Genomic DNA, 14,951 nt, shown 5'->3' on the forward strand with positions numbered 1-14,951 from the left:
GGAAATGAATTAAAATAAAAATTAAATAAATAAAAATTAACCAAAATCAATTGGAGAGAGGTCCCATAGCAGAGAATCTGGCTTCACGTCACCCACCACTGTAAGAGTCCATTTTCATAAATTTAGGCCCAGCACCCAGGCAGAGGAGGGAGGTCCCGTAACAGAGAATCTGTCTTCATGTCAGCAGAGAATCAGTCTGCATGTCATAGCAGAGAATGAGGCTTCACGTCAGCCACCACTGCAACAGTCCATTGGCATATATTTAGGCCCAGCACCCAGGCAGAGGAGGGAGGTCCCGTAACAGAATCTGGCTTCATGTCAGCAGAGAATCAGTCTGCATGTCATAGCAGAGAATGAGGCTTCACGTCAGCCACCACTGCAACAGTCCATTGGCATATATTTAGGCCCAGCACACAGGCAGAGGAGAGAGGTCCCGTAACAGACAATCTGGCTTCATGTCAGCAGAGAATCATTCTGCATGTCATAGCAGAGAATCAGGCTTCACGTCACCCAACATTGGAACAGTCCATTGGCATATATTTAGGCCCCGGCACCCAGACACAGGAGAGGTTCATTCAACTTTGGGTAGCCTCGCAATATAATGGTAAAATGAAAATAAAAATAGGATTGAATGAGGAAGTGCCCTGGAGTCCAATAATATATGGTTAAGGGGAGGTAGTTAATGTCTAATCTGGACAAGGGACGGACAGATCCTGTGGGATCCATGCCTGGTTCATTTTTATGAACGTCAGCTTGTCCACATTGGCTGTAGACAGGCGGCTGCGTTTGTCTGTAATGACGCCCCCTGCCGTGCTGAATACACGTTCAGACAAAACGCTGGCCGCCGGGCAGGCCAGCACCTCCAAGGCATAAAAGGCTAGCTCTGGCCACGTGGACAATTTAGAGACCCAGAAGTTGAATGGGGCCGAACCATCAGTCAGTACGTGGAGGGGTGTGCACACGTACTGTTCCACCATGTTAGTGAAATGTTGCCTCCTGCTAACACGTTGCATATCAGGTGGTGGTGCAGTTAGCTGTGGCGTGTTAACAAAAGTTTTCCACATCTCTGCCATGCTAACCCTGCCCTCAAAGGAGCTGACATTGACACAGCTGCCTTGGCGACCTCTTGCTCCTCCTCTGCCTTGGCCTTGGGCTTCCACTTGTTCCCCTGTGACATTTGGGAATGCTCTCAGTAGCGCGTCTACCAACGTGCGCTTGTACTCGCGCATCTTCCTATCACGCTCCAGTGCAGGAAGTAAGGTGGGCACATTGTCTTTGTAGCGTGGATCCAGCAGGGTGGCAACCCAGTAGTCCGCACAGGTTAAAATGTGGGCAACTCTGCTGTCGTTGCGCAGGCACTGCAGCATGTAGTCGCTCATGTGTGCCAGGCTGCCCAGGGGTAAGGACAAGCTGTCCTCTGTGGGAGGCGTATCGTCATCGTCCTGCCTTTCCCCCCAGCCACGCACCAGTGATGGACCCGAGCTGCGTTGGGTGCCACCCCGCTGTGACCATGCTTCATCCTCATCCTCCTCCACCTCCTCCTCATCCTCGTCCTCCTCGTCCTCCAGTAGTGGGCCCTGGCTGGCCACATTTGTACCTGGCCTCTGCTGTTGCCAAAAACCTCCCTCTGAGTCACTTCGAAGAGACTGGCCTGAAAGTGCTAAAAATGACCCCTCTTCCTCCTCCTCCTCCTCCTCCTCCTGGGCCACCTCCTCTTCCATCATCGCCCTAAGTGTTTTCTCAAGGAGACATAGAAGTGGTATTGTAACGCTGATAACGGCGTCATCGCCACTGGCCATGTTGGTGGAGTACTCGAAACAGCGCAACAGGGCACACAGGTCTCGCATGGAGGCCCAGTCATTGGTGGTGAAGTGGTGCTGTTCTGTAGTGCGACTGACCCGTGCGTGCTGCAGCTGAAACTCCACTATGGCCTGCTGCTGCTCGCACAGTCTGTCCAGCATGTGCAAGGTGGAGTTCCACCTGGTGGGCACGTCGCATATGAGGCGGTGAGCGGGAAGGCCGAAGTTACGCTGTAGCGCAGACAGGCGAGCAGCAGCAGGATGTGAACGCCGGAAGCGCGAACAGACGGCCCGCACTTTATGCAGCAGCTCTGACATGTCGGGGTAGTTGTGAATGAACTTCTGCACCACCAAATTCAGCACATGCGCCAAGCAAGGGATGTGCGTCAAATTGGCTAGTCCCAGAGCTGCAACGAGATTTCGCCCATTATCGCACACCACCAGGCCGGGCTTGAGGCTCACCGGCAGCAACCACTCGTCGGTCTGTTGTTCTATACCCCGCCACAACTCCTGTGCGGTGTGGGGCCTGTCCCCCAAACATATGAGTTTCAGAATGGCCTGCTGACGTTTACCCCGGGCTGTGCTGAAGTTGGTGGTGAAGGTGTGTGGCTGACTGGATGAGCAGGTGGAAGAAGAGGAGGAGGAAGCCGAGAAGGAGGAGGTGGCAACAGGAGGCAAAGAATGTTGCCCTGCGATCCTTGGCGGCGGAAGGACGTGCGCCAAACAGCTCTCCGCCTGGGGCCCAGCTGCCACTACATTTACCCAGTGTGCAGTTAGGGAGATATAGCGTCCCTGGCCATGCTTACTGGTCCACGTATCTGTGGTTAGGTGGACCTTGCTACAGATGGCGTTGCGCAGTGCACACTTGATTTTATCGGATACTTGGTTGTGCAGGGAAGGCACGGCTCTCTTGGAGAAGTAGTGGCGGCTGGGAACAACATACTGTGGGACAGCAAGCGACATGAGCTGTTTGAAGCTGTCTGTGTCCACCAGCCTAAATGACAGCATTTCATAGGCCAGTAGTTTAGAAATGCTGGCATTCAGGGCCAGGGATCGAGGGTGGCTAGGTGGGAATTTACGCTTTCTCTCAAATGTTTGTGAGATGGAGAGCTGAACGCTGCCGTGTGACATGGTTGAGACGCTTGGTGACGGAGGTGGTGGTGGTGGTGTTGGTGGTACATCCCCTGTTTGCTGGGCGGCAGGTGCCAACGTTCCTCCAGAGGCGGAGGAAGAGGCCGAGGCGGCAGCAGCAGAAGAGGCCGAGGCGGCAGCAGCAGAAGAGGTAGCAGGGGGAGCCTGAGTGACTTCCTTGGTTTCAAGGTGTTTACTCCACTGCAGTTCATGCTTTGCATGCAGGTGCCTGGTCATGCAGGTTGTGCTCAGGTTCAGAACGTTAATGCCTCGCTTAAGGCTCTGATGGCACAGCGTGCAAACCACTCGGGTCTTGTCGTCAGCACATTGTTTGAAGAAGTGCCATGCCAGGGAACTCCTTGAAGCTGCCTTTGGGGTGCTCGGTCCCAGATGGCGGCGGGCAGTAGCAGGCGGAGTCTCTTGGCGGCGGGTGTTCTGCTTTTGCCCACTGCTCCCTCTTTTGCTACGCTGTTGGCTCGGTCTCACCACTGCCTCTTCCTCCGAACTGTGAAAGTCAGTGGCACGACCTTCATTCCATGTGGGGTCTAGGACCTCATCATCCCCTGCATCGTCTTCCACCCAGTCTTGATCCCTGACCTCCTGTTCAGTCTGCACACTGCAGAAAGACGCAGCAGTTGGCACCTGTGTTTCGTCATCAGAGACATACTGAGGTGGTATTCCCATGTCCTCATCATCAGGAAACATAAGTGGTTGTGCGTCAGTGCATTCTATATCTTTCACCGCTGGGGAAGGGCTAGGTGGATGCCCTTGGGAAACCCTGCCAGCGGAGTCTTCAAACAGCATAAGAGACTGCTGCATAACTTGAGGCTGAGACAGTTTCCCTGGTATGCATGGGGGTGATGTGACAGACTGATGGGGTTGGTTTTCAGGCGCCATCTGTGCGCTTTCTGCAGAAGACTGGGTGGGAGATAATGTGAACGTGCTGGATCCACTGTCGGCCACCCAATTGACTAATGCCTGTACCTGCTCAGGCCTTACCATCCTTAGAACGGCATTGGGCCCCACCATATATCGCTGTAAATTCTGGCGGCTACTGGGACCTGAGGTAGTTGGTACACTAGGACGTGTGGATGTGGCAGAACGGCCACGTCCTCTCCCAGCACCAGAGGGTCCACTAACACCACCACGACCATGTCCACGTCCGCGTCCCTTACTAGATGTTTTTCTCATTGTTATGGTTCACCACAACAACAAAAATATTATTTGGCCCAATGTATTGTATTCAAATTCAGCGGGATATAAATTTGAGGCCTAGTATTTAGGCGCTGGGTGACCGGTATGGATTTAGCGACAGAATTAGACTTGGAAATGCACAGTAGCGTGTGTGTGAAGTTATTCTGAATGACCCTATGTGCACCTTGAATATTATATACCCTTTTAGGGATAGATTTCAAATAGCTCTGATATAGCAGGAACCACTAAATTATGAAATTGCTAAATTGGGAATTGTACTTCAACCCAGAACAAAAAATGTGCTTTGACGGACACTAAATAACTTTCCCAGCCACAACAGTACAGCGGTAACGAGAGATTTAGCGGGATATAAATTTGAGGCCTAGTATTTAGGCGCTGGGTGACCGGTATGGATTTAGCGACAGAATTAGACTTGGAAATGCACAGTAGCGTGTGTGTGAAGTTATTCTGAATGACCCTATGTGCACCTTGAATATTATATACCCTTTTAGGGATAGATTTCAAATAGCTCTGATATAGCAGGAACCACTAAATTATGAAATTGCTAAATTGGGAATTGTACTTCAACCCAGAACAAAAAATGTGCTTTGACGGACACTAAACTTTCCCAGCCACAACAGGACAGCGGTAACGAGAGATTTAGCGGGATATAAATTTGAGGCCTAGTATTTAGGCGCTGGGTGACCGGTATGGATTTAGTGACAGAATTAGACTGGGATATGGCCAAAAAATAACCACACTATTGCTGGTTAAATGCACTTGGTGACGGGCGCAGCTTGCCCCTGATGTAGTATATGGCCAAAAAATGAACAGACTATTGCTGGTTAAATGCACTTGGTGTCACAGCTTGACGAACCACACTACTGAGGGTTAAATGCACTTGGTGACGGGCGCAGCTTGCCCCGATGTAGTAGATGGCCAAAAAATGAACAGACTATTGCTGGTTAAATGCACTTGGTGACGGCGCAGCTTGCCCCTGATTTAGTATATGGCCAAAAAATTAACAGACTATTGCTGGTTAAATGCACTTGGTGTGATAGCTTGACCAACACACTACTGAGAGTTAATGCACTTGGTGACGGGCGCAGCTTGCCCCTGATGTAGTATATGGCCAAAAAATGAACAGACTATTTCTGGTTAAATGCACTTGGTGACGGGCGCAGCTTGCCCCTGATTTAGGATTGGCCAAAAAATGAACAGACCTATTGCTGGTTAAATTCACTTGGTGTGACAGCCTTCACCCTGATTAGGTATATTAGCAAAAAATGAACTTAAATGCACTTGGTGTCACAGCTTGACGAACCACACTACTGAGGGTTAAATGCACTTGGTGACGGGCGCAGCTTGCCCCTGATGTAGTATATGGCCAAAAAATAAACAGACTATTGCTGGTTAAATGCACTTGGTGTGACAGCTTCACCCTGATGTAAGCTTTAGCCAAAAAACAACCACACCATTGAGGGTTAAATGCACTTGGTGACAGGCGCAGCTTGCCCCTGATTTAGTATATGGCCAAAAAATGAACAGACTATTGCTGGTTAAATGCACTTGGTGTGACAGCTTCACCCTGATGTAGGCTTTAGCCAAAAAACAACCACACCATTGAGGGTTAAATGCACTTGGTCGCAGCTTGGATGCACTTGGTCGCAGCACCGCACAAGACACAAAATGGCCGCCGATCACCCCAGAAAAAAGTGACTGACAAACGGTCTGGGCAGCCTAAAAACAGTGAGTGAGCATTTGAATTTCAGCAGCTCAATGATGCACAGCTGCAGATCGATCGATTAATCAAGTGAAGTCCTTTGGAGGAGTTAATCTGCCTAATCTCGCCCTACTGTCGCAGCCGCAACCTCTCCCTACGCTAATCAGAGCAGAGTGACGGGCGGCGCTATGTGACTCCAGCTTAAATAGAGGCTGGGTCACATGGTGCTCTGGCCAATCACAGCCATGCCAATAGTAGGCATGGCTGTGACGGCCTCTTGGGGCAAGTAGTATGACGCTTGTTGATTGGCTGCTTTGCAGCCTTTCAAAAAGCGCCAAGAAAGCGTCACAAAAGCGCCAAGAAAGCGACGAACACCGAACCCGAACCCGGACTTTTACGAAAATGTTCGGGTCCGTGTCACGGACACCCCAAAATTCGGTACGAACCCGAACTATACAGTTCGAGTTCGCTCATCCCTACCTACCAAGAGTCCTCCTGCCTCATGACTGGTTCAGGCTGCAGCATTACTGTTAGCTAAGGCTCTGGAAGGATATAAATGGCTTTAATAGTGCCTATCATATTTTACATAGTATAAAGTCAGTCATCAGCTCACATGTAGTTAAAACTGTTATTCATTACACCATATGACCACAGATGCACCTGTACGTGAGGTATGCAAAAATGCACTTGGCCATCATTTATGATCAAAATAGTGACTTAACAAATAATTATACATGCACATAATGTAAGTCACACAGACATACACAAGTACAATGTGACATACATGTGGCCAGCTTTAGGGCCCATTCACATGACCATATGTATCGGTCCGCATCCAGAATGGATGCAGACCCATTCATTTCAATGGGGCTGCAAAAGATGTAGACAGCACCCTGTGTGATGTCTGAATCTATACTTCCAAAAAAGGATAGAACATGTCATATTCTTGTCTGCAACTGCAGACAAGAATAGACATTTCTACCATAGGACTGGCCGTGTGTGTTCCGCAAAATGCAGAACGTACACGGGCGTATTTGCAGTGTTTTCACACCTTATTGTGTACTGCAGTATATGGATGATCCCTGAATCTAATAATGTGGTAATTCCAGTCAGTCTCCACTAGAGGCCGCTAGAACTGCATCCAGGACAACCAGTTATGATGATCGGGCTCTAGTCTCTGAAGCTTGTAAAAAGTACTCAGTAACTTAATTTCATAAGCATATTTTATGTACAGTCGTTCTAGGTACACTTTTTATATTTAAAATTAGGGATGAGCAAATCGACTTCGGATAAAACATCTAAAGTCGATTTGCATTTTACAGTATTAGAATGTATTGGCTCTGATGAGCCAAAGTTATTGCTTTGCGAAATCTCGTGAGACTTCGCGCAATAACTTCACTTGGAACTGAACCCAAGTTCGCAAAATGTTTTTTACAGTACAAATTTATTTATGAAGTTATTACCCGAAGTCTTGCGAGACTTCGCGAAGCAATAACTTCGGCTCATCAGAGCGAATACATTCTAATACTGTACAGAGCTCCTACTCCATACAGTATTAGAACAAAGTTTTATGCAAATCGACTTCAGATGTTTTATCCGAAGTCGATTCGTTCATCCCTATTTAAAATGTTTAAATGCAGTGGCATAACTAGAAAAGTATGGGTCTTGTAGCAAATTTTTGTACTCTACTTCTCCATCCCCCAATAAACCTTTTTAAAACCTTAGTGCTCCCACACAGTAAAATCCCCTGTTAGTGCCCCTAAACACTAGTTATGCCCCCTTTGTGCACCCACACAGTAGTTTGTGCCCCCTTGGTACACTTTCATAATAGAACTCTCAATTCCCCCTCACAGTAGTTTTGCCCCCTTAGTGACCCCTTAATGCCCCCACACACAGTAGTTATGTTCCTTTAGTGCCCCCACTAAGTATAAAGCCCTGTTAGTGCCCACACTCAGTAGTTAGTGGACCCACACAGTAGGTATGTCTCCTTAGTGCACCATCACAGTAGAATGCCCCCTCAATTTCCCTGATTTGGACTCTTCGGCTATTTTTTTCCCCAAAATTTGCTTCATTCCGAATTAATTTGTTATGAAGCACGTTAAGGCCTCTTACACCCGAACGTTGTGCATCTGTTTGTGCATTGGGGACCGCAATTTGATGTCCCCAATGCATGGGCAACCTCCGTGCGGCGGCCAGGATGGATCGCGACCCATTCAACTTGAATGGGTCTGTGATCCGTCCGCACTATGCGGAGGCACAGACAGAAACACCACGGAAGCACTCCGTACTTCTTCTATGGGGTTCTGATCCGTGCTTCCATTCCGCACCTCCATGATTGTGGACCCATTCAAGTGAATAGGTCCGCATCCGTGATGCGGAGTGCACATAGGTCGGTGCCCGTGTATTGCGGACCTGCCGTATGTGGGTCGCAATATGGCCACAGGCACACAATGTTCTTGTGCAAGAGGCCTAAATCAACTATATTGTGTATCAGTGTACATCACTGTGCATTGCAGCAACATACATGGCTAGTCCTTTCTGGTAGTCAAACGGTTACTGTGATAGGCAGGTGAAAGTAGCCTTAGATAGCTTATTCACCCCAATTTGAGAATCCAGGTGTAATAGAATTGCTTATCTATTTAACATGGTGGACACCCCAATTTGAGAATCAAGGCCTACGGGAATTGCTTATCTATTAACCCCTTAGTGACCACCCATATGTGTTTTTACGGGAGTCACTAAGGGGCCTTTTTACGGCAGCACTTCAGCCCAAGTTAGTGCTTAAATCAAGCCCTGGAGCTCTGTGCCCGCAGCTACCAGAGGTAGCTGAGGGCTCGGAGAAATGATCAGAGACAGTGACAAGAGAGGAGGGAGAGTCTCCGGTGCTAGGATCAGGTCACCCAGCTTCCCCATAAGGGAAAGCTGGGTCCCGATCCTCCCCCTCCCCCCGCCTTCAAGAAAGATGGCGGCGGCCCACCACATGCGCACACTATAAGCCGGCCGCTGTCGCCCCTGCAAAGTTTCTCTTATGCCATATGGCCCACAAACAATTTAATAAAGTTCCAGGACCCCCCCATTAAATAAAAAAATAAAATAAAATGGCGCAGACATGCGCACTGGTTACTGTGCTGAAGATCTGCCTTCAGCACAGTAACCATTAGGGACCTCAATGATAGGTTTATCATGGAGATCACATCCATTATAATTACTAAGACAGCCAGGACATGGGCTGTGCTTCTCTCTGCCCTCAGCGCAGTTGTTCTGTGAGGAGAGAGAGAGATCAGACTTCAGACTTTTGTCCTGGCTGTGCGATTTGTGCGATACTGTGGAAAGAAAAAGAAAATCAATTTATAAACCATCCGTCCGTAACTGGCGGTCAGTGGGTGTACGTCATTAGGCATCCTTCATTAGACGTCTATCATTAGGCGTCCGTCATTAGGACGGACAGTTAATCTCATTAGGGACCCTGTGTCCGTCTGTTACTGGCGGTCAGTGGGTGTCCGTCATTAAGCGTCTATGAGGGATGGTCAGTTATTTTAAATAATTTAAAATGTATAATTTTTAGGGTGGGATATTTTTTTTCTTTCTGAGCTTTTTATTTTAAAAAATGGCTCAAAGATTATTCAGTGCGGAGCAGGCATATGAATTTCTCTGCTCTGACAACTCTGAATCTGACACTGCTTCAGAGGCGGAAATATTTTCTGATAGCAGGGTCCCTGCCACTGCCAGCAAGACATATCCGAAACGATGCCTGGTTTGCCCATCACAACCAGGCCTCTGCAATTACCCCTGTATGAGACGTACCATACGGTTGCTAAATAATTATTTTATTTAATACCAAAAAGGGTGGGTGGGGGGTCTTTTCAGGAAGTAAATCTATTCTCATTTTCTGTTTAGTTTGTGGGCTTTCCAGGGGGCGAGGGTCCGGATGCTTTTGGGATGGGTTGTGGAGCTAATTTTTTTTTTATTTTTTTTTTCAGACATTGGAACAAAATTTTACCTTTTCGGATTTGTTTTCTTAATTTTCCTAATTTCATTTTTTATGACTTTGTCCTGCCACACAAATCTGTTAATGCCATTCACATTACTGTATCATGATATTGGCATGATATTTTTTTATTTGGAGGATCTCTAAGGCCCCTTTCACACAGGCGAGTTTTCCGCGCGGGTGCAATGCGTGAGTTGAACGCATTGCACCCGCACTGAATCCCGACCCATTTATTTCTATGGGGCTGTACATATAAGCGGTGATTTTCAAGCATCACTTGTGCGTTGTGAGAAAATCGCAGCAAGCTCTATTTTGTGTGTTTTTCACGCAAAATCCGTCACCATGGTGACGGATCATGTGATGGACCATGTGATGAACGCAGTGACGTCATCAAAGGTCCTATTCCTCACAGAGGAAAATATTACAATCTACATAACCTTGAACCCAAACCTGAACTTCTGTGAAGAACTTCGGGTCTGGGTACCACATTCAGTTTTTTATCACGCGCGTGCAAAACGCATTGCACTGAACAACGGAACGCAATCGCAGTCAAAACTGACTGCAATTGCGTACTCATTCATTTCAATAGGGCTGTGTACATTAGCGATGTTTTTCACGCATCACTTGTGGGTTGCGTGAAAATCACAGCATGTTCTGGGTTTTTCACTCAACGCAGGCCCCATAGAAGTGAATGGGGCTGCATGAAAAATGCATAGCATCTGCAAGCAAGTGCGGATGCGATGCGTTTTTCACTGATGGTTGCTAAGAGATGTTGTTTGTAAAACTTCAGTTTTTTTTTAATCACGCGCGTTAAAAAACACCTCAAAATGCATTGCGCCTGTGTGGAAAGAACTGAACAACTAATTGCAACCGCAGACAAAACTGACTGAACTTGCTTGCAAAATGGTGCGAGTTTCACTGAACGCATCCGGACCTAATCCATCACGCTCGTGTGAAAGAGGCCTAAGTGATGTCTAGAAATCCTGACATCATTTTGGGAATTAGTGATCCATGCAAATCCTACAGACAGTTCTGGACACTGTCCTTTTATATATTCTGTAGGTGACTGTGTGCATAGCAGTCTCTACCTTGCCGGGCAGGGGCCTGTTGTGGTGCACCGCGTCACTTAGCACGGTTGTCTCTCATATAGGGATTTATGGGGCTAAAGAGACGTTGTGCGACCAGTCACTGTGATTGTATGTCAGCTTGTCATTATAGCCCTATCGGGGTGTTCTTGCACCTTGTGAACAAACTGGAATTTGCAACACAGTTGGAGACATTTTGCTCTGTTTTCTTGGACTTGTTGCCTTTCACTACAGTTCAGTTTATTTCCTTTTTTATAGTTTGGCAAGACATAGTCATATGTACAGGCAGATGCCTTTTTAGAAATTTGCCTCTCTTAGGCCCCTTTCACACCTGCGTTCTTTTCTTCCGGCATAGAGTTCCGTCGTCGGGGCTCTATGCCGGAAGAATCCTGATCAGGATTATCCCAATGCATTCTGAATAGAGAGAAATCCGTTCAGGATGCATCAGGATGTCTTCAGTTCCGGAACGGAACGTTTTTTGGCCAGAGAAAATACCACAGCATGCTGTACTTTTTGCTCCGGCCAAAAATCCTGAACACTTGCCGCAAGGCCGGATCCGGAATTAATGCCCATTGAAAGGCATTGATCCGGCCGTAAGCTAAACGTCGTTTCGGCGCATTACCGGATACGACGTTTAGCTTTTTCTCAATGGTTACCATGGCTGCCGGGACGCTAAAGTCCTGGCAGCCATGGTAAAGTGTAGCGGGGAGCGGGGGAGCAGCATACTTACCGTCCGTGCGGCTCCCGGGGCGCTCCAGAGTGACGTCAGGGCGCCCCAAGCGCATGGATGACGTGATCGCATGTACATGTCATCCATGCGCCTGGGGCGCTCTGACGTCACTCTGGAGCGCCCCGGGAGCCGCATGGACTGTAAGTATACCGCTCCCCCGCTCCCCGCTCCTACTATGGCAACCAGGACTTTAATAGCGTCCTGGCTGCCATAGTAACACTGAAAGCATTTTGAAGACGGATCCGTCTTCAAATGCTTTCAGTACACTTGCGTTTTTCCGGATCCGGCGTGTACCTCCGGCAAGTGGAGTACACGCCGGATCCGGACAACGCAAGTGTGAAAGGGCCCTTATATGTGCACAGCTTCACTTCTCATCTGTACGCACCACAAAAATAAGAATGTGGCGGATTCCTAAGAGTACTTTCACACTAGCGTTTTTCTTTTCCGGCGCTGAGTTCCGTCCTAGGGGCTCAAATCCGGAAAAGAACTGATCAGTTTTATCCCTATGCATTCTGAATGGAGAGTAATCCGTTCAGGATGCATCAGGATGTCTTCATTTCAGTCTTTTTGACTGATCAGGCTTTTCAGAAAACCGTAGCATGTTGTATTTTTACCTCCGGCCAAAAATCCTGAACACTTTGACTGAACGCCGGATCAGGCCTTTTTCCCATTGACTTGCATTAACGCCGGATCCGGCGCTGTGTGTTCAGTCAAACCGGATTCGGCATTTGCATGTTAAACCAGAAAAATGAAAAAAAAAGTTAAAGTCCATAAATGGCGGATCCGTTTTTTCCAATGCATTTTTGCATTGTGATCAAAATCCTGATCAAGATTCAAATGTAATCCATTTTCACACGTTTTTCCGGATCCGGCGGGCAGTTCCGGTGTCGGAATTGAACGCCGGATTTAAACAACGCTAGTGTGAAAGTAGCCTAAGACAGTAACAGGGTTACCCATCTAAAAATATTTTTTCTCAAATTTCCTGTGAAAATTTTATTAACAATTTGAATAAAACCATATTTACTCATTATTTCATCCGATAATAGTTTTGCACTCAGCATGCTTACTACACCACTATATGCATGCTTTAAGGGATCTAGTTTTGAAAATGGGGTCATTTATAAGGCTTTTCTATCATTTTGCCGCTCAACGCCATTACATGTGTGCAATGGGGCCTGAACCATTTTCAGTTTATTATCTGAAAGGCCCCAGGTGCTCCTTTATGTTTGGGTCCCGCCGTTTGTCAAGACATAAGATTAGGGCCACAATGGGGATATTTCTGAAGACAGGAGAAATGGGGTGATACATTTGGGGTGTACTTCTTCATTTTCATGTGCTCTGTATAAAAAAAATCTGTCTTTAAATTTACACTTTTGTGTAAAAAATGAAAAAATATTTTTTTTCCGCCTGCTTAGCATTAATTTCTACAAAAAACTAGGGGGTCTAAAGCTCACTACACCCCTAGATGAATACCTTAGTTTTCAAAATTGAGTCATTTATGGAGGTTTTTTTTATTGTTTTGGCAGCTGAATGCCATTACAAGTGTGCAATGGGGCCTAAAACATTTTCAAGCAAATTTTGTGTTCTGAAAGCCACTGGGTGCTCCTTTATGTTTGGGCCCTGCCATTTGTTAAGATTTAAGATTAGGGCCACAATGGGGATATTTCTGAAGACAGGAGAAATGGGCTGATACATTTTGGGGTGTACTTCATTTTCATGTGCTCTGTAGAAAAGTCTTTAAATTGATACTTTTGTGTAAAAAATTTGAATGTTATTTTTTTCACCTTCTTAGCATTGATTTCTTTAAAAAACTAGGGGGTCAAAAAACTCATTACACCCATATATGAATAAGTTAAGGGGTCTAGTTTTCAAAATGGGGTAGCTTTTTTTTTGGGGGGGGGGGGGGTTCTATTATTCTAACACTTATAAGTCTCTGCAATCTTGGCTTGTAGCAGGAAAAAATATGTACTTCAAAAATTCTAAAATTTATGTTAAAATGGTAAGTTTCCTAAATTAAAAAAAGTAAAAGTTTTGTGGAAATATATTTCTGATAAAAATATTGAATAGTATTTATTTATGTATGTGAAATTTTGCATTTGAAAATAGGAAAATATGCCAATTTTTACAAATCTTCATAGATGTTTAAGTTTTTTTTATTAAAGATACGCATATTTTATCTGTAACATTTTACCACCTAAGTAAAGAACAATATGTGACGAGAAAGCAAAGTCAGAATTACTTTGATGTGCAAAACCTTAACAAAGTTATTCTCTGCTAAAATGACACGTCAGATTTCTAAAATCTGGCTTGGTCATTAAGGCCCAAACAGGCTTGGTCACTAAGGAGTTAAACAAGGGGGACACCGTTCAGTTAGATAGCTCTGTGCAGGGATTGATGCGAAGTGGGCTTTCTCCTATGTATCCCTTCAGCTTCAGATTACAGTCTCTACAATGTCCCTGAAGTCTCCCTATACTCTCCCTATGCTCACCCACACTCCAGTGTGTAAAAACTCTCCCTATGATCTCCCTAAACTGTCCCAGCACTGTCCCTGCAGTCTCCCTATCCAATATTCCACAATTAAGGCTTCTTAAACACTGCCCCTAGCGCTTTTCACGTCTCTCCCTATGCTCAGATCACAGTGAAATGGCAGAGACCACATGGGATAAGGCTTTTAAAAAGGGGATGACCATCTGCTGATTGGCTGGCTGCATAGCATTATGGGTCATATTGTGTTCTCGGACTTCTTACTTTCACTTTGCAACATGTGTAGCCACCATTTTAGGAAAAAAGATTTTTTATCATGAAGCGTGAGGAAATTCGGATTCGTCGTGAATCTAATTTTTCCTAAACTTCAGATCGAATTCCACTTCGGATGCTTTTATTCACTCAACACTATACGGTACAGTACATTATTCCACTTTGCTGTCATTCATCTCTGTTATCAAGAAGAAAACAGTGTGTGCGAGAGCAGAGATGAATAGACCGACAATAGGTTCACTATCACCTCTATTAGGTATACTTTTTTGCCGATTGCTTTTGTTGATGCTTCTGTTGTTAAAATCCTAAAAAAGGGCCATAAATAATGGTGGAAAGAATACTAATGTGGATGACCTGCAGTTTTTTCCACAAACCCTGTCATTCTTGACTAGTGATGAGCGGCAGGGGCTGTATTCCAATTCGCAATATTTCACGAATATTTGGGAGAATATTTGTCATATATTTGTGAAGAAATGTTCTACTTGATTGCGAAAAAATTTAATATTTGCGTAATGCGCGCAAAATACAGGCGTGGGTCACTTTT

Source organism: Bufo gargarizans, chromosome 2 (assembly GCF_014858855.1).
Source record: "Bufo gargarizans isolate SCDJY-AF-19 chromosome 2, ASM1485885v1, whole genome shotgun sequence".
NCBI lineage: Eukaryota > Metazoa > Chordata > Amphibia > Anura > Bufonidae > Bufo > Bufo gargarizans.